Source organism: Meles meles, chromosome 3 (assembly GCF_922984935.1).
Source record: "Meles meles chromosome 3, mMelMel3.1 paternal haplotype, whole genome shotgun sequence".
Classification (NCBI taxonomy): Eukaryota; Metazoa; Chordata; class Mammalia; order Carnivora; family Mustelidae; genus Meles; species Meles meles.
The window spans coordinates 85205637-85224146 of NC_060068.1; the positions used below are offsets into that span (position 1 = coordinate 85205637).

Genomic DNA, 18510 nt, shown 5'->3' on the forward strand with positions numbered 1-18510 from the left:
CCCCACAAATCACCACTTGTTCAAGTCGGCAACAAATCTCTACAATTAAATGTCCATTAAATAGATAAAAATTTTAAGGTTTTTTTCTAGTAACTCCAATTCCTGGAGCAATTAAACTCTTCCTGTGGACAATATCCCTGTAAATAGTTTTTCCCCTGTTGGTCTTCAAATGTACCATATTCAGTTAAATGCTCAATGTGGATTCATTTACAGAGTGAGAAGATTTTAATGTCTCCTCTGCCCAAAGCCCGTCTGGATGGCTGCTATCTTTCAAGGACAATGCTCATCTCTGGGGAATTTTTCCATTAGCTATGGGTCATCACTACTCTTGAAATTTATTAAGTTTGTTATGTCTGTACAAATGTAATATGGTGCTTTGGCATTAAATAGACGAGTTCAATCCCAACCCAGTGATTCTGTTCTTCCATAGGTACATAAAAAGCCCTGTACACAGATGAGTATTATGGTAGTTTTTAATAGAAACCATAGGAAATAACCTAAATATACAGCCCTAAGGAAATGCATTGATATGGTGGCATATTACACAATATTTCTGTTCTATAGTTAACAATTTCGACTCATGTCATAATGCTTGCCTGAGAACACAAGAGGGATTCAGTGGAAATCTATTACCAATAGATAGCTCAACACCTTTGTCCTAGAAATAGATGGCCAAGGGCATCTTTAATAACAGCAGCAATAACAAATGGCAGTTATCCAGCACTTTCCACATCAGGCACTGTTCTAAGTGCTTTATGTGTTTTAGCCCAATATATCCTCCCAACAACCCAATAAAGTTAAGACTGATAGAACCCACATTTCACAGATAAAGAAATTAAGGCACCAAGAAGACAGGAAAGTTGCCCAATGTTACACAACTCATAATGGCAGGGACTGGAATTCAACCCAGTCAGTTTGATTCTAGATGCTGTGATCCTATCCATTTTGCTGTCTGTTTCTCTACTGGAGTCAAAATGGACAGATGCCAAAATAAAATGTGAGTGGGAAAGGAGGAGGATACAAAATTTTATGTAAGACATCATTTATGGAAACTTCAAGAGCACATATATAATAATACTTACTACTGACTACTAATACACAAATACAATATGTGAAAATATCTTTAAATGGACTGGAAAAAGATAACCTCTAACTCCTGAAAGTGGTTCATTAGGGAAAGAGGGGGAAACAAGACATGGGGAGGTGGAAATGAGGAAAGAGGTTGAACTTAGTCTCTAACATTTTATTTCTTTAAAAAGATCTCCTCAACTTCAGTGAATATGTATGAAGTCAACACACTGCCCTTTTGGTTTTCTCAGGAGTCCAACAAAACGTACCTACTTTCCCCCCATCATTCATATTGCAAAGCCCAGAATCCACAAACATGCTTAAATCTTATCTATTAGCATTTTCATTGTTAAGATACAGCTTAAATGACATTTACTTTTAAACAAATTTTATTAAGCTATTCATCTTAATAGTGTGAGCCCATTAGAAGGAAAAAGCCAAATAGGTTAAAACAAAAGCAATTTACTTTCTTCTGGTAAAAGTGATGCAGGTTCATTTTAGCAACTTCAGAAAATTATAATATATGCAGAAAGAAGACATTTCACTGATACACCACTGTTCATGTTCTCAGGTCTATTGTTCCAGGGTTCTTCTATGATTAAATATACATAGGATTTTGGGGCACCTGGATGGCTGAGTGGGTTAAGCCTCTGCCTTTGGCTCAGGTCATGATCTCGGGGTCCTGGGATCGAGTCCCGCATTGGGCTCTCTGCTCAGCGGGGAGCCTGCTTCACCCTCTCTCTCTGCCTGCCTCTCTGCCTACTTGTGATCTCTCTCTCTCTCTGTCAAATAAATAAATAAAATTTTTAAAAATATATTAATATATATATACATAGAATTTTGATACAAAAATGACATTACGTGATATCCATCTCCATACCCTGCTATTTTCTACTAATACAGACTAAATGTCTTTGCATCTTTTTGCATTATTTTAAACAGTTGCATATATTTTATTTTCTCCATGTACATATTTCTCCAACAGTTATTGCTCCCCCAAAAAGATGAATTAAAGACATTTTCAGAAAAATGAAAGCTGGAACACTCTGTTGCTAGCAGACCCACATAACCAAAAAAAAAATGTTAAGGAAGTTCTGTGGGTGAAGGAAAATCATTCCAGATGGAAACTCAGATGTACACAAAGGAAGGAATAGCATCAGATGGTAAATATGCGGGTAAACAACTTCTCTGTTATTTTTTATAGACATGTAAAAAAAACCTACAAAGTACTGTGGGTTTTATAACAGATGTAAAATTAAAAGCTGTGACAATAACATCACAAAAGACGGCAGGAGAGAATGCAACCAAACTGGTGTAGGGTTCTTATGTTAGTCACAAAGCACCTTAATGTTACTGGTAGGAAAATGAGACAAGAGGCACACGGTAAACCCTAGAACACTAAATTTAAAACAAAAAATAGTAAATGACAACAAATACACAATTCAAAAGAACTGGTGTGTCAAGGATTGAAGGACCCATCCCTGAGAGGTCCAGGCAGACTTCTCCATCACTTTCAACTGCTGCTGTTCCAGAAATAAAAATGCCCTTCAGCAGTTCAACTCTGGTCTAATTCCTTCATCCTGGCTTTCAACTCAAAATAGAGAGGCATCCAAATCCACCTGAGCCAACTGCTAAAGAAACTGGACGTAGACAGATAGTTCACAGAGAGAACAGACCTGGATCAAATCCAAGTATCCTCCTCACCAGCACAAGACTGAACCAGAGAAGCTTGGCTTCTAAAGCTTTGACATTCATCACCCTGACTCCCACTGTAATATTATCGCTACCAAAGAAACATGTTGGATTCACTTTTTAATAAGGTTTGATGTATGATAACCAAAGCGGAACTACATTGGCATTTCCAGTACCAAGGGATCGATCTTTCTAAGGCTCAGTTCCCTTTTGCATCCATGTGTCCACAGACACACAAGCACAGTGACTTGAACGAGTCCTTTAGGGAACATCCATCCAGCTGTTGATGCCAAACACGTATCAGAGTTCCAGTGACGGAAATCAAACAGACTTTCTGAATCATCCCATCTGGCTGCGTGGTTGCAGGCAGAGCTCTGAGTGTCTCCGGTAAGTCCTCTTGCTCAGGGAGATGAAGCCAGTTGCTGCCGGCCCCTGGCAACTGGGATTTTTAAAACAGTTCTTCAATTTCAACATATACAGTTATCACTCTTAGACTCAACCCATACTTCCTTTGTGAATTTGGGCAAGCCACCCTTCCTAAAATCTTACCTTAGCCACCTGGTAATTATTCTATTACTATCTGACACTTAAGGCTTACCATGTGCCCTCTATGGGCTCTAAGTGACTAGATGCAGTACATGTATATATAACATATAACAAATAATATGTTATAAATAAATATAAGACAATAATATATATATATTCACTTAATACTAACAACAATGAAACAGAGACAGAATTTGAATAACTGGCCTCCAAATTATAAGACTAACAAATGACCAAGCCCAGGACTCAGCTCCAGATCTTTGCCTCCATACTCCACCCTTGGTAGAGGAATTATGGGGGACTAAGAGCTCACGACATTAACTTCCTTCCAGGAACAATACCAAGGTGACAGCAGAACAGACAGTGGCACAGAATATAGGAACCTCACTTCTTGCTCCTACCCCACCATCCATCTGTTGCCTCCACATGCTCGCCTTGACTGCCCCAAATCTTCACCTTGCAAGGGTTTCACCCAAAGGGTGGTTGGAGATGGACAGCTCCCCCACGACCACCCTGGAGCAGTTCACCTGTGCATCAGGTCCCTTTCGAGGTGCTGACATGTCCAGCCAAGGTGACTTCCTTACCCTTAAGGAATGCATTTATTCATCCATTCAACAAATATCTAGCAAGCACCTATTTTGTGCCAGGCCAGACACTGTGCCAGAGACTGGGAATAGAGCGATGAACAAAGAGGGATAGTCCTAGCCCTTGCAGAACTCACAACCACGTAAACTGACAGACGGTGTGTACTTGAAGAGAGAGGGGAAGTTAGAGGAAATGTAATGGGAGAGCTCCCATTTGGACAAAATTTTGAAGAAGTGAGTTTGTCAGCCAGACGAGGAGAATAAAATGTTAGGCAGAGGGAGAGCATGTGCAAAGGAGCGAAAGAAGGAAACAGATCTGAGGGTTCCAGGACCGGAGGGTTACCGGTGAATGACAGCACAACAGGAAATCCGGGTACAAACATCAGGCCGACTTCTACTGAAGAAGGGCCAGGGAAGCCAGGAGAAGGGCCTCCCCACCCCCGCACACCAGTAAGATGAGAGGGAGGAGTGCGAAAGGAAGAAACTGACAACCACGGAGGTCGTCAGTGGATGTGCATGCAGAAGAACTCACGGGGGACGAAAGTGCCGGAAAGGATGCAGACAGATGGAGTCGAGCCAAGCAAGCCACGCTCGGCACAGAATACTACCAAGGACAGAGCCCTTGACAGGCAGGAAAGCTTGGCGTTTCCAAAGGAGACCCCAAGACAAAGACTCCTGTGCAGGGAGTTTACTTGGGAGGCGATTCCAAAAAAGCAGAATGACAGAGTAGGCAAAATGAAATGGGACAGAAAGGAAGAAAAGCCCATCAACTGCAGGTTAATATGAAGGTTCCTGCTGTGGGCCACAGGAGAGCTATCCCAGTGGAGATGAAGGGTAGACTTCAGAGCTGAAGGATTTATCAAAAAACAAAACAAAACAAAACTCCATCGCTCCCTGGTAGAGGGCTGCCCCTGTGGCATTAAGTCATCAGTATGTTCAGGCTGCCCTGCAGGCTGAGCAAAGCTCTCCTGGCTAGCAGGAAGCCGCCAAGCAGAGCCAGACATGTACCCAAGGGAGGAAGTTATCATTACCTACAGGAACCGGAACTGCAGGCAAACTCTAAAGCGGGTTGCTGGACTGTGGTGTCAAGTATCCCACAGCTTCTGCAGCAAAAGGCTCCATACTTGGCCACTAGAATGTGTGCAGGATAGCAGCAAGGGGGCAAAAATCAATTGTGGATCCACTCAAATTCAGTTCCCCAAGCAAACCATCTCCCATGCATGGTGGACTCCTGCAGCTAGACCATTACCCTTCTCTTGCTCTATTAACTAACCAAAACTGAAACTCAAATATATGTTCTCCAAAATTCAAAAAGTCCTACCAGGGATTGTGCCTCCTTTTACTGGTAGCCAATGAAGGACATAGCCATCTATTTTTCACCTTGAAGGAGCTGCCTCAGCTGGACACCCCCTACCCCCACCGAAACTTCACTAAGGAGACAGTTATTTCAATGTTCACAGGCTGCATCTCCCACCTTGTGGTTCCTGTATGTCTCCCTAAGGCATCTTAAGTCCTTGCTCCTTCCTGCTCATCAGATCTAATTAACATAATCATCCAAATAGTGATCCAGTGGGGCACCAGGCTGGCTTAGTTGGTTAAACATCTGCCTTCAGCTCAAGTCATGATCTTGGGGTCCTGGGATCGAGCCCTACATTGGGCTCCCTGCTCAGTGGGGAGTTTGCTTCTCCTCCTCCCTCTGTCTCTCTCCCTGCACACTCTGTCTTTCTTTCTCAAATAAATAAAATCTTTTATAAAAAAAATAGTGATCCACTGTAATCTTGTATATCAAAATGTCCAAAACTTTTGTAGACTTATGTTATGACAGAAGGCAGGATAGGTGGTATATTCCTGAGACAAGACTGGAAATACACTGTTGGTTGTGCTAGGTAAAACCAAATTGCTTCTAGGGGATGCTGGGTGGCTCAGTCAGTTGAGCATCTGACTCTTGATCTCAGCTCAGGTCTTGACCTCAGAGTCATGAGTTCAAGCTCCACATTGGGCTCCATGCTGAGCATGGAGCCTACTTAAAGAAAACGAGGGGTTGGGGGTGCCTGGGTGACTCAGTGAGTTAAAGTCTCTGCCTTTGGCTTGGGTCATGATCCCAGGGTCCTGGGATCAAGCCCAGCGCCTGACTCTCTCCTTGGCCAGTAGCCTGCTTCCCCCCTCTTTCTCTCTCTGCCTGCCTCTCTGCCTATTTGTGATCTCTGTCAAGTAAATAAGTAAATAAATCTTTAAAAAAAAAAAGACTCCCTGAGTCTTTGGGGTGGCTGGGTGGCTCAGTGGGTTAAAGCCTCTGCCTTTGGCTCAGGTCACAGTCCCAGGGTCGTGGGATCGAGCCCTGCATCGGGCTCTCTGCTTGGTGGGGAGCCTGCTTCCCCTTCTCTCTCTCTCTGCCTGCCTCTCTGCCTAGTTGTGATCTCTGTCTGTCAAATAAATAAATAAAATCTTTTTTTTAAAAGGGGGGGTAAATTTTTCTGGATACTGTTGGTTACACTAGATAAAAGCAAACTGCTTCTGGTGATATTTCAAATTGGTAATGAGTAAAAAAACATTTTCTGAGCCAATATCTGCATACAGATACCAGGGGCTACATTCTTCTGCAGTATTAGCTATTTCCTCCCCTTTACTTTGTGCTTCTCTCTCTCATTATGGGTCTAGTGACAATAAGAAGAGACTGGAGTGAGTCTGGAGGACAAAAGGCATCCTCTTATAAGATTTCCCCAACTAAGATTATTAGACTCCAAGCCAGAGGCTCGTCTACCCAGATGAAGACGAATAGCCTTCTTCCACCACCCAGGCAAGTTCTAAGTAACTGGGGATTCAACATTGTCAGCTCTATCCGAGCCCATCAGATGTCCCCATTCTAAGACTTAAGGTCCCATTACTTCTCAATGTTCTAACTCTCACAAGAGAGTCATGGCAAGGCTATGAATTCAGTGAAGTTTGAGTTTCCTTTTCAGCAAGATTGGCTCTATAGCTATAAGAAATAAATTATTTTATGGCTACCGGAAAAACTCTCTGGTTCTCTGTAACTAGAGCTTAGAAATGAAACATCCCATCTTGTCGTTTTCTTTCTCTACGTGATCCAAAGTTCCCAGGAGAATCCATCCCAGGCTACCGTCCTCTTTCATCATCAATGCTGCCACACCGGTCAAGAATGGCACCCGCCTGCTCCCCAAAGGTATTTGCTTCAGTGAATGCTTCATCACAGTTAACCATGCATGAGACAGTTTAGAGAATTAATTTGCCACCAAATGGATTTTGACACCAAACTTTCAAAAACAAAAAAAAGTCCTCAGATTTCATAATGTTGTGATTTTTTAAACTACAGATACAAGACTATGAACCTGTGCAGAGAAGGGGAGAGAAACTACATCAAGGAGAGAAGAGGTTGTACAAGTGAGCTAAAATTTTGATTTCTTAGAGCAAGAATTAAATAGACAATTTCTAACGTTGAAAAGAAATTAAAATACAAGAACTTACATAAGGATATCACCAAAAGAACAAAACAAAATTGCTTACAATTCTGTGGATAAGGAATGGATGACAAATGTGAATCAGGGGACTGTGATGAGCCTGTTCATACTAGTTCTTTTTTAGCAATTTGTGAATGTTATTTTATTTTTTTTAATTCTAAAAAATTTAAGCCAGGTACAGAATACTCAAGGATGCCAAGGAAAGACATTTAAATTTTAAGCCTAAGGGACAGGGAACCAACAAAAGTACTTAGAAAACTTGTATGATCACAAAGTGGGTTTTTTGGAAGATTTTTTGAGAGAGAGAGAGAGAAAGTGCATAAGCAGGGGGGAGGGGCAGAGGGAGAAGGAGAAGCAAACTCCCCGCTGAGCATGAGGGACTCCATCCCAGGACCCTGGGACCATGACCTGAGCTGAAGGCAGACAGCCAACTGAGCCACCCAGGTGCCCCCAAACGGGTTTTTAAAAAAGGTCAGGGGGGTTGGCTATGTCAAGAGTGAACAAGACTCTTTAGATGAACTACTACTTTTAGATGAACTACTGGGACTTCATCAGGATAAAAAGCTTTCGCACAGCAAAGTAAACAGTTGACAAAACTAAGTGGCAACCTAAAGAATGGGAGAAGATATTTGCAAATGACATATCATCAAAGGGCTAGTATCCAAAATCTATAAAGAACTTATTTATCACCCCCAAAAGTTAAAAATCCAGTTAAGAAATGGACAGAAGACATGAACAGATATTTCTCCAAAGAAGACATAAAAATGGTCAATAGACACGTGAAAAAAATGCTCAACATCATTTGGCATCAGGAAAATACAAATCAAAAACCACAAGATACCACCTCACAGCAGTCAGAATGGCTAAAATTAACAAGTCAGGAAACAACAAATTTTGGCAAGGATGCAGAGAGAAAGGGAACCGTCTTACACTGTTGGTGGGAATGCAAGCTGGTGCAGCCACTCTGGAAAACAGTACAGAGGGTCCTCAAAAGTTATAAATACAACTATCTTATGACCCAGACATTGTATCCAATGGATATAAAAATAGTGATTTGAAGGGGCACATGCACCCCAGTGTTTATAGCAGTGTTTATAGCAGCAATGTCTACAATAGCCAAACTATGGAAATAGCCCAGTTTTGTCCATCAACAGATGAATGGATACATACATACACACACACACACACACACACACACACACACACACACACAGGAATACTACTAAGCCAACAAAAAATGAAATCTTGCTATTTGCAACAGGGATGGAACTAGAATCTATTATGCTAAGTGAAATCAGTCAGAGAAAGACAATTCCATATGACTTCACTCATATGTGGAATTTAAGAAAAGAAACAGATGAATATAGGGGAAGGGAAGAAAAAATAAAGTAAGATGAAAACTGAGAAGGAGGCAAAACAGAAGAGACTCTTATCTTTACGGAACAAACTGAGGGTTGCGGGGGGTCAGGGAGGGGATAAGTGGGAGATGGGCATGAAGGAGAGCACATGATATAATGAGCACTGGGTGTTACATGCCACTGATGAATCACTGACCTCTATACCTGAAACTAATAATACACGATTTCTTAACAAACTTGAATTAAAAGAATATCTTGAAAGAAAAAAATGCCAACAGTAAAGATCTGAGACCCACAAAAAAAGTATTTCCAGTAATCTCACCAAAATCTAGAGAGAATGCTGGCGCTCTGAGAGCTCACACACAGGCTCTATGACATTTGCAGAGATCTCGGGAATCCTCCAAAGATACAGGAGTTGTAGGAAAGGTACCAATGCATGCTTCAATTTGAGTAAATTTATGAAAATAATCATGGGCAACACCTGTCAAGTACCTGCTCTCCACTAAGCACTTTTCATACATTAAATGCTCATAAACACCCAGTGAGAAGTTATTAGAAATGAGGAAAATGAGGCGCATATAGGACCATAAATCGGGAAAATAACGAACTATGAATGGGGAAAGCAAACCTAAGTTGATATGATTCCGAAGCTCATGCTCTTGATCACTCATCTGTAATATCTAGTTTCTAGAGAAATCTAAGCATTGACTGAAGAAATGAAAGTATGTTCCACATCATGAGTTTGGAAGGATTCCGGTGTAGTTCTGGTAACTTGGTTTCTCCATCATCAGCTGATGAACCTTTGCTGAGTACCTATGTGTACCTATGAGTACCTGAGAGAGCATCAAGGTAATCTAGCCAACCTTTGCCAGGATCCCCTACAGCCTCTGCCCAAGTGTGGTCCACAGACCAGAAGCATTGGCTTCAGTGCAAGCCTACTAGACATGCAGAATCTCAGGCGTTACCCTAAACCTACTAGATTAGCATCTGCCTTTTCATCTCCCCATAGTCCTCTCAAAGCTAACTACCCACCTCCTCCAGTATTTCCTAGACCATGCTGCTCATGTCTCCCATCTCAGTGGTACCCAACCTAGAGGACTTGAAAGTATTCAAGGGTGGATCCCAGGAATCTGTATTTTTACATACTTCCCAAGTACAGCTAAGGCCCAGATCTTAGGGCTCAGAACCAATGACATGCATGCCCTCTAGTTTCTTAACGTACTTCATGGAGTGCAGCTTGTCTTCACAGAGCTGAAGATGAGGATCAGGCCAAAGTATATGCATTATTATCAGAACATATAATTTTAATTAGCGCAGCCTAAAATGGGGCAAGCCCTTATAAGATAGTCTCATCACGGTGAGCCTGTATCAAGCTTGCTGATAACCAAAATTCCAGCATCTACCCCCCACACACATACCACCCATAGGAGCTGTTTCAAAGTCAAGTTTCCCTGGTTCTCTACATAAGCTCTCTATTGTCCTGAATTTAGATTTAAGACTCTGTACTTTTTCCTCTTAAAATTCCACTTGTTGTTTTGAACCCTCAATTTCACCTGTCAAAAGTTCGGAATCTTTATTCCATCCTTTACTGGAAAGCAATGAATGGACTGGGAGAAGTTAGACTCTAGAATCAGACATGCTTGGGTACCAACAGATTTACTGGAGACAAATGTCTCATATGGCTCTGCCCAAGAATTAAGAGGTCAGCTCAATGCTGACAAGAAATGTTCACGTAATTGAATACCTGTTGAGTGAATTAACGAAATAATGCCTGATGGCAGGGATACTGGCTAGGAGACTGGCTAGATACTTCCCCAAGTGAGACCAGATGGTGGTCTGAGCTGAGACCCGTTCGGTGGTAAAGGAGGAGGATTTAGGGAGCTCTTTGAGAGGTAGAAACAATAAAATGTTTGGGGCAATTGCATGTCTGCGTAAAGAACAAAGAGTCACAAGGACACTGGGGTTTCTGGGCTGAGCAATTATGGGAAACGTGTTGCTGAGAGCAGGACCAAGTGCAAACCACCTCGGCCCACACACAGGAATGCCTGAGGGCTCCAGGGAGATAGGCGTGCCCTCCAACGCCTGTGTGTTTAACTGGAACAGGACCTTTACCTTTATGGACCTAACTCGATTATGACACAGATATCATCCATCAGTAATAATCTCTGGATGAACCTTGGAGGACACTATGCTAAGTGAAATAAGCCAGACACAAATGAATAAGTATTTTGTGATTCCACTTACATAAAATACCTAGAACAGAAAAATTCATAGAGACGCAAAGCAGAATAGTGTTGCCAGGGACTGGGGAAGGGGAAAAATGGGGAGTTAGTCTTTAAGGGGTACAGAGTTTTTGTTGGAATAGTAAGTTCTGGAGCTAGGGGGTGGTAATGTTTACACAGCAGTGGGTATATTCTTCATGCCATTGAACTGTATACTTGGGAGTGGTTAAAACAGAAATTTTTAAGTTATATTTTGCCACAAGAACAAAAATGTTTTCAATGTAATCTCAAGTTATCAACCATCCATGTTGATAATTATTCTTCTTTATTGTCTGGTTAAGCTTGGTTGGGACTGAGGAACTGACAAGTCCTCAGAGGCTTAAATGCTCCGTGTAATCCACTGAGAAGACACAGCAAAGGCACAGGGCAGAAAGAGATGATTCAGAAAACAGTCTGTGGAGGCAAAATGTCAGCTGCTGTTACGGCCCATTACGTAAAAGTAATTTTCCTGCTTCTGTTTTGTGAATGTTTTTGCTCTGATCTCATTTCTATCACCTTGGATACATCTCATTAGAAATTTCCGTTTAAGTACTTTCTGCAGCTAACCTAAAATGAGGCACATACAGAAGTCAAAATAAGGCAAATCTTCACTGGGGCTGTGAACTGTGCCTTCAAAAATGTTTATATAACCTAAAATTTAAGATTTTTAAGTCCACGCAAGAGTCTTGAAGAGTTGCTCCAGTTTGAAATCGCCTGATGTAGCCTCACCCTGTGACACAACCCTCTGCTCTGACTGCACACTGGAATCACTTAGAGGAACTTTGAAATTTATTGAGACCTGCCTCCTAACCCAAGAGTCTAATTTAGTTATGGGGAGTCCCATGTGAGCAACAGGATTTTTTCTTTAAGATTTTATTTGTTTATTTGACAGAGAGAGATCACAAGTAGGCAGAGAAGCAGGCAGAGAGGGGGAAGCAGGCTCCCTGCTGAGCAAAGAGCCCGATGCAGTGCTCAATTCCAGGACCCCGAGATCATGACCTGAGCTGAAGGCAGAGGCTTTAACCCACTGAGCCACCCAGGCGCCCCGAAACGGGATTTTTTTGTAAGCAAATTTCCTCAGGTGATTCTAACGTTCAGCCTTGGCTGTGAACCAGTGACTAAGAAGCTAAGACAAATTCATCCCATCCTGAAAATGAGGGAGAAAGACAAATGTATAAGGACCTAACCAAAAATATACAAGAGTGATACCATCACCAAAGCAGAAATTGATCTTAGAACTCTAACCTTTTAGAGCTAGGAAGGAATTTCAAGACCACTAGAGCCATCGGTAGTTCTCAAAGCATGACCCCTGAACTGTCAGCATCAGCTGGAAACATGTGAGAAATGCAGATTCTGGGGCCTACTCCAGACCGGTAGAATCAGACTCCGAGGTAGAGCCCCAGCAATCAATGTTTTATTTATCTATTTTTCTGGCAATCTGTGTTTTAAGAAGTCCTCCAGGAGATTCTGAAAGCAGCTGAGTTTTGGGAAGCATTGTTCTAGAGCAGTGATGGGGAGCTTTAAAAAAACATCCCACACTCCACAAAGATTCTGGGTTTTTTTGTTGTTGTTTTTTTTTAAGATTTTATTTATTTGACAGAGAGAGAGATCACAAGTAGGCAGAGAGGCAGGCAGAGAGAGAGGGGGAAGCAGTCTCCCTGCTGAGCAGAGAGCCCGATGCGGGGCTCGATCCCAGGACCCTGAGATCATGACCTGAGCCGAAGGCAGCAGCTTAATCCACTGAGCCACCCAGGCGCCCCTCCACAAAGATTTTGATCCAATCATTTTTTAAACCTCTTCAGCAGATTCTAATGTGAAACCAGGGTAGAAAACTAAACAAGTCCCACCCTGTATTGAAACCAGGAAAGACCAGCCCAAGATGAGACAAGTAGTTAGGACCACCATCTGAATGAGAACACAAATCCCTCGATTCCAAATTGGTCTCAATGTCCAGTAAGCAATTCCAGTTCTCTTACTAGGAATGTTAAATCTGTTCTAGTATGGATTTAAATTGTGACTCAGTTCCAAAACTGCATTGTTCCTTTACTTACAGTGCTCTGGTCTAGGAACTTGATCCTCTGGTTCTCTTCCCTATATCCCTCATGGTGGATAGAGAAGGTCAGAAGACCAGCCACATCAACATCAAGGCAAAGTAAAAATGCCAATATGTCCTAAATTTAAAAAGGAGCCCCACAAGTCCTTGCAAACATCCACAGAATACATGCAATTTGTTAACATTTCAAGAGAGATTATGGACCATGTTTTGCAATGTCCCATTGGTTTCAATGCTGAAAAGTCTTCTTTAAGAACGCTGGCAGTAAAGCTTTCATCGTAGTTGAAAATGCAGAAGAACTTATTTTAACCTTCATCTTGCAGGACATGCCACCAGTTAGTATTTGGGGCTACCAGCCCTGGAGCCTGACTCTGGCAAGTTTATTTTAAAAGGATTGCTGGAGGGGCGCCTGGGTGGCTCACTGGGTTAAAGCCTCTGCCTTCGGCTCAGGTCATGATCCCAGGGTCCTGGGATCGAGCCCCGCATCAAGCCCCGCATCGGGCTCTCTGCTCGGCAGGGACCCTGCTTCCTCCTCTCTCTCTGCCTACCTCTCTGCCTACTTGTAATTCCTGTCTTTAAAATAAATAAATAAAATCTTTTAAAAAATAAAAATAAAAATAAAAGGATTGCTGGAAGAATACAAGATGCCAGGACACCTCACACCTAGAATCTTAGTAACCAGGGAGGTGTCAGGGCCGTAGAGCAAGAATGAACGAGCAGCTTCTAACACTCCACAGAACAACGCAGGGCCGGCTGTCTTCCACGCTTCTCCCTCTGCTTGAGAATCAAATGACTCAAGTGAGCCCGGCCAAACCCCAGTGAAGGGCCCAGCTCTCCGCTAGGAACCTGGGCTCTTTACTTGACACTCGCCAAGACTGCAGGGAACAGGAGGGGGTAGTTTCCCAAGGAGTATGAGGCGGCATGTACTGAAAGACGATGGATGGGGACTGAGCAGGTGAAAATACTAAGTCACTGACCTGGGGCTACACAAGGAGTGGGCCATGCTGTACCTGTTTATGTAAGTATTAACTGCCCTGTTTACTCTGTATTCTATCAAAGCCAGACACACTGTAGACCTTCAGTAAATGTCTGTTCATTTAAAGAAAGAAAGAAAGAAAGAAAGAAAGCTGATAAAGCTCAAGAACATCCTCCTGGCAAGTGGTCTCCACCTCAGTCTCACCAAGTCAGCTGGTGCATACTTATGTGCAGAATAGTAATAATGATAATGATGACAATGAGGATGATTTGATGATGATGACAGGGGTGACTGGGTAGCTCAGTTGGTAAAGTGACAACCTCTGGCTCAGGTCATGATCCTAGGATCCTGGGATGGAGCCCCTCATGGGTGTCCCTGCTCAGTGAGGAGTCTACTTCTCCCTTTCCCTCTGCTCCTCCCCCAGCTCTCTTGCTCACTCTCTCTCAATAAGTAAAGTCTTTAATCATCATCATCATCGTCATCATCATTCTCAGCATATTGTATTTTTTTCTCCAACTTACTTCTAACAAGTTGGTCTGGTCCTGTTTTCTAAGTTCTTTATTAGATCCCCACCTTCAAAGACCTTTCCCTGCTTCCAATCCTCACCCCTCTCGGGCCACTTGCCCCATAAGAAGCAGAAAGAAAGTGGAGATGGAAAGAAAACGTGACTAACTGGACAGAGAGAAGGAAACAACGGCAAGGTCAGAGAGGCTGAATTTGGTCCCCGCCCATCTTCCTCAAGTTCACATAGCTTTTTGGTAACAGAACTACGGATTAACTAGCCTTCTCCCCACCTTTTCCCAGTCCTTCCACATCATGATGCCACCCACGCATTTTGATTCTTCACAGTTTGTTACTAATGTGACACAGCTACCTAGACACAACTTTTACAAATTAACATCACTAGTTTCCTAAACAATTAACCTCTACTGGAAGTCACTGCAGTATTTGAAAGCACCAGAGTCATCATTACATGCAGCAATAATTATATCTTAAATATATGTTTATAGAACAGAATTTAGCAATATGGGTCTTAAAACTCTCCATATACTTTGATCCAACAGAGTAACTTTTTGTGTGTGAAAAAAATTTCCACAGATAGGAAAAAAAGAATAGCACAGTCTATACATGAAATCAGTAAAAGCGGCTATCTCTGGGTGGTGAAATTATGGAGAATTTTCACTTTCTTTACTGTTTCTAAGTTTTCTTTAAAAAATTATTCTACATTATTGGGGCGCCTGGGCAACTCAGTGGGTTAAAGCCTCTGCCCTCCGCTTGGGTCATGATCCCAGAGTCCTGGGATCAAGCCCCGCATCATGCTCTCTGCTCAGCAGGGAGCCTGCTTCCTCCTCTCTCTCTGCCTGCTTGTCTGCCTACTTGTGATCTCCATCTGTCAAGTAAATAAATAAAATCTTTTTTAAAAATGATTTTACATTATAAATAATTATAAAACATTATAAATAATTATAAAACATTTTCATTACAACACAGGAGTACGATACTGCTATTGAAAAATGTAGAATTCATTTCCTACAGAAACCTCTTGAAACTAGCTCTAGCATTCCAAAACTCTACCTTTTCATTTCTTACAATTAATACTTGCTGAATTATACATTAATTTTTTTATTTCTCCACTTCTAACAAATAGTTCTGGTCATGTTTTCTCTTCAGTCAGTTCTGTTGTATCACAACCTCCTAAGACTTTGTTCTCCCTCACACAATTTTTTTTTTTAAAGATTTTATTTATTTATTTGACAGAGAGAGATCACAAGTAGACAGAGAGGCAGGCAGAGAGAGAGAGAGGGAAGCAGGCTCGCTGCTGAGCAGAGAGCCCGATGCGGGACTCGATCCCAGGACCCTGAGATCATGACCTGAGCCGAAGGCAGCGGCTTAACCCACTGAGCCACCCAGGTGCCCTCCCTCACACAATTTTTTAAAGATTTTATCTATTATTATTTTATTGTTTATTGTTTATTTATTGCTTATTATTAATTTGTTTTTGATTGATTGAGAGAGACTCTTAAGCAGACTCCATGCAGGACTCAATCTGAAGGCCCTGAGATCATGACTGGAGATGAAATCAAGAGTCAGAATCTTAACCAATTGAGCCACCCAGGCACCCCAACACTTCTCTCTTAACCTAACAAGTAGCACAAACCTGGGATTTGGGTCACCTTTGCGAAAGGAAAAGCAGCCAGACACACTAAAATGCTGGGTGCTACAGAAAACCAAAATTGCCCCTACCTCGTGGTGAACTCTCCTCCTGAGCAGATTAAAGGGCTCTCAGAATGCTACACATACCATGTGTTTGACAGCACACTGAAGTCTGTAATGAGAGTTACAAAACAGGCAGGCGACCTATAGAAGCTAAAAAAGACAAGGAAATCGATTTACTCTTCAAAGCCTTTAGAGTGAACGCAGCCCAGCCAACCTCTTGATTCTGACCTCCATAACTAGAACAGAATAGACTTGTATTGTTTTAAGCCATGAAAAAGTTACAAAGCAGGTATCTGGAAGAGTGGCTTTTAAGGAGATATTGAAACCTGACACCCTTCGGTACTCTGGGATAATGAACTAGAGAGAGCAACCACAGGTCCCAATCTGCTCACACCTGTTTCCCCAGTGCAATTCATAGCAGGCCCTGTCCCTCCCAAGTATCTCAGAATGGATCATCAATTAGTTTGACTATAGACCTCACCTGGAATGTACGTTTGCCTAGAAAGGTCAAAAGTATAAATTACATTTAGCTCCAAGAGCAACTTTACCCCTAGCATTCTGATTCTATATACAAGAGAATTTGAGACACATTAAGTTTTTTAAAAATATATTTTTTAGTGTTCAGTGGTACAACTTTTTGTTAAAACAATAAAAACATGTCGTTATTAGATACTGATTGTAATTTCTCATATTTGCAAAGAAATGTTATAAATAACCAGAGACCATGATTATCTAGTTCATTCTCTTGCTGTTTTTCTAAGTACTGAATTTCAGAACCAGTAATTAAGACTCGTAAGAAATGGCTTTGGCTAGAATAATAAGCAATCATCCTCCCAAGACACCAACGAACACATTTCAGAACAAACAAGGACTATGTGACCTCTCCCTCCAAAAGTCTTAGGAAATCATGGAAAAACCTGCCATTTACTTACCCCTGTGAATGTCATACGAGCCTCTATAGTTATGCCTTACACATAAACAAGCACACCTGGCAAATGATAACTTTTTTACTTGCACATTCAATAACATCTACTGGTAGCGTAAAAAAAAAAAAAACGCCATTGAATTCTTTTGCCTTGAAAACTGAAAAATACATGTAATTTTATCTCTTTTATTCTGTAAGTACCCAGGGTAGCTAATTTAGATTAATTAGCTGCCTAAGTCTTAAAATTCGAAGTTACTCCTATTATCCTGGCTACAATTCCCATTTACAAGAACTGAAATGGAGAAAAACAAAAACGTTCTCCCTACCAAACAAAAAGTTCTGTGAGGTGAATGTGTTAGGTAACCACACTATAACCATTTCACAATAGGTGTGTATTAAATCACGTTGTACCCCTTCAACTTATCTGTGATAGGTCAGTTATGTGTCAGTAAGGCTGGGAGGGGGCAGATGAAAATGCTTCCCGTTTTGGTAAAATACTGATTTTTTTTTTTAGAAGTGTGGTGCTGGTGGAGATGGTGATCTTTTTAGAGAAACCATTTTTAGAGAGATAAAAACACTCCTAAAAAAAAAAAATCCATCGATTTTTGATTTGTTGATGATTAGTAGCAAAGAAATATTACCTACTCTCGATTTAAAAAAAAAAGAACTTTTATTTTCTGACATGGACGTATTTTTTTTTTTAAATGAGCAGCTGGTATCTGCCTCATTTTTTTAAAAATATATATTTATTTATTTATTTGACAGAGAGAGAGAAGTCACAAGTAGGCAGAGAGGCAGGCAGAGAGAGAGGGAGAAACAGGCTCCTCACTGAGCAGAGAGCCTGATGCCGGGCTCAATCCCAGGACCCTGAGATCATGACCTGAGCCGAAGGCAGAGGCTTAAACCACTGAGCCACCCAGGCGCTCCAATGGACGTAAATTTTAATGGAAACTTTAATTTACTATTTTAAAATGCTTACCATGTCCCTTTGTGGGTTGAAAAACTGGTTCCATAACATGGAGGCCAAGGGAGGAACAGGAGAGAGAAGCAGGCCACTTCACGCTAGTAACCGAGGGAATGCTGTTCTGGGAGTGTAGTCTGTGACCACCACAATATGAAATCATCTCCACACCTGTGGGCCAGAATCTTGTTTATCAAGAGGCCTTAACTGGGTTCAGATGGTCTCAGCAACTCCGTACTCCCTCAAGGCTATGTTCTTGAAATGGCTCCCGCTACAGGAATAGAGGGTGGAGCAGGGAGGCGGGACTTTCCAAGGAAAAGGGGGGGGACGTCCTCTCAATGACCTCGTCCAACATCCTTCTGAAAATGCAGCCTATCTCTAACTGTGAGCATT

At 41.8% G+C, this 18510-nt stretch overlaps 1 protein-coding gene across 1 annotated transcript in view; it reads right to left on the reverse strand.

Moving 5' to 3' along the window:
* CARTPT (CART prepropeptide) overlaps nucleotides 1–18369 on the reverse strand; it is a 43478-nt gene extending 25109 nt beyond the window's left edge. Inside the window, exons 1-2 of the mRNA XM_046000002.1 lie at nucleotides 18136–18369; nucleotides 16259–16381 (exon numbers count right to left, since the gene is read on the reverse strand). The gene's annotated coding sequence lies outside the window, so the exon portion shown is untranslated. The remainder of the gene's footprint in view (nucleotides 1–16258; nucleotides 16382–18135) is intronic.
* Nucleotides 18370–18510: the final 141 nt, after the last annotated feature.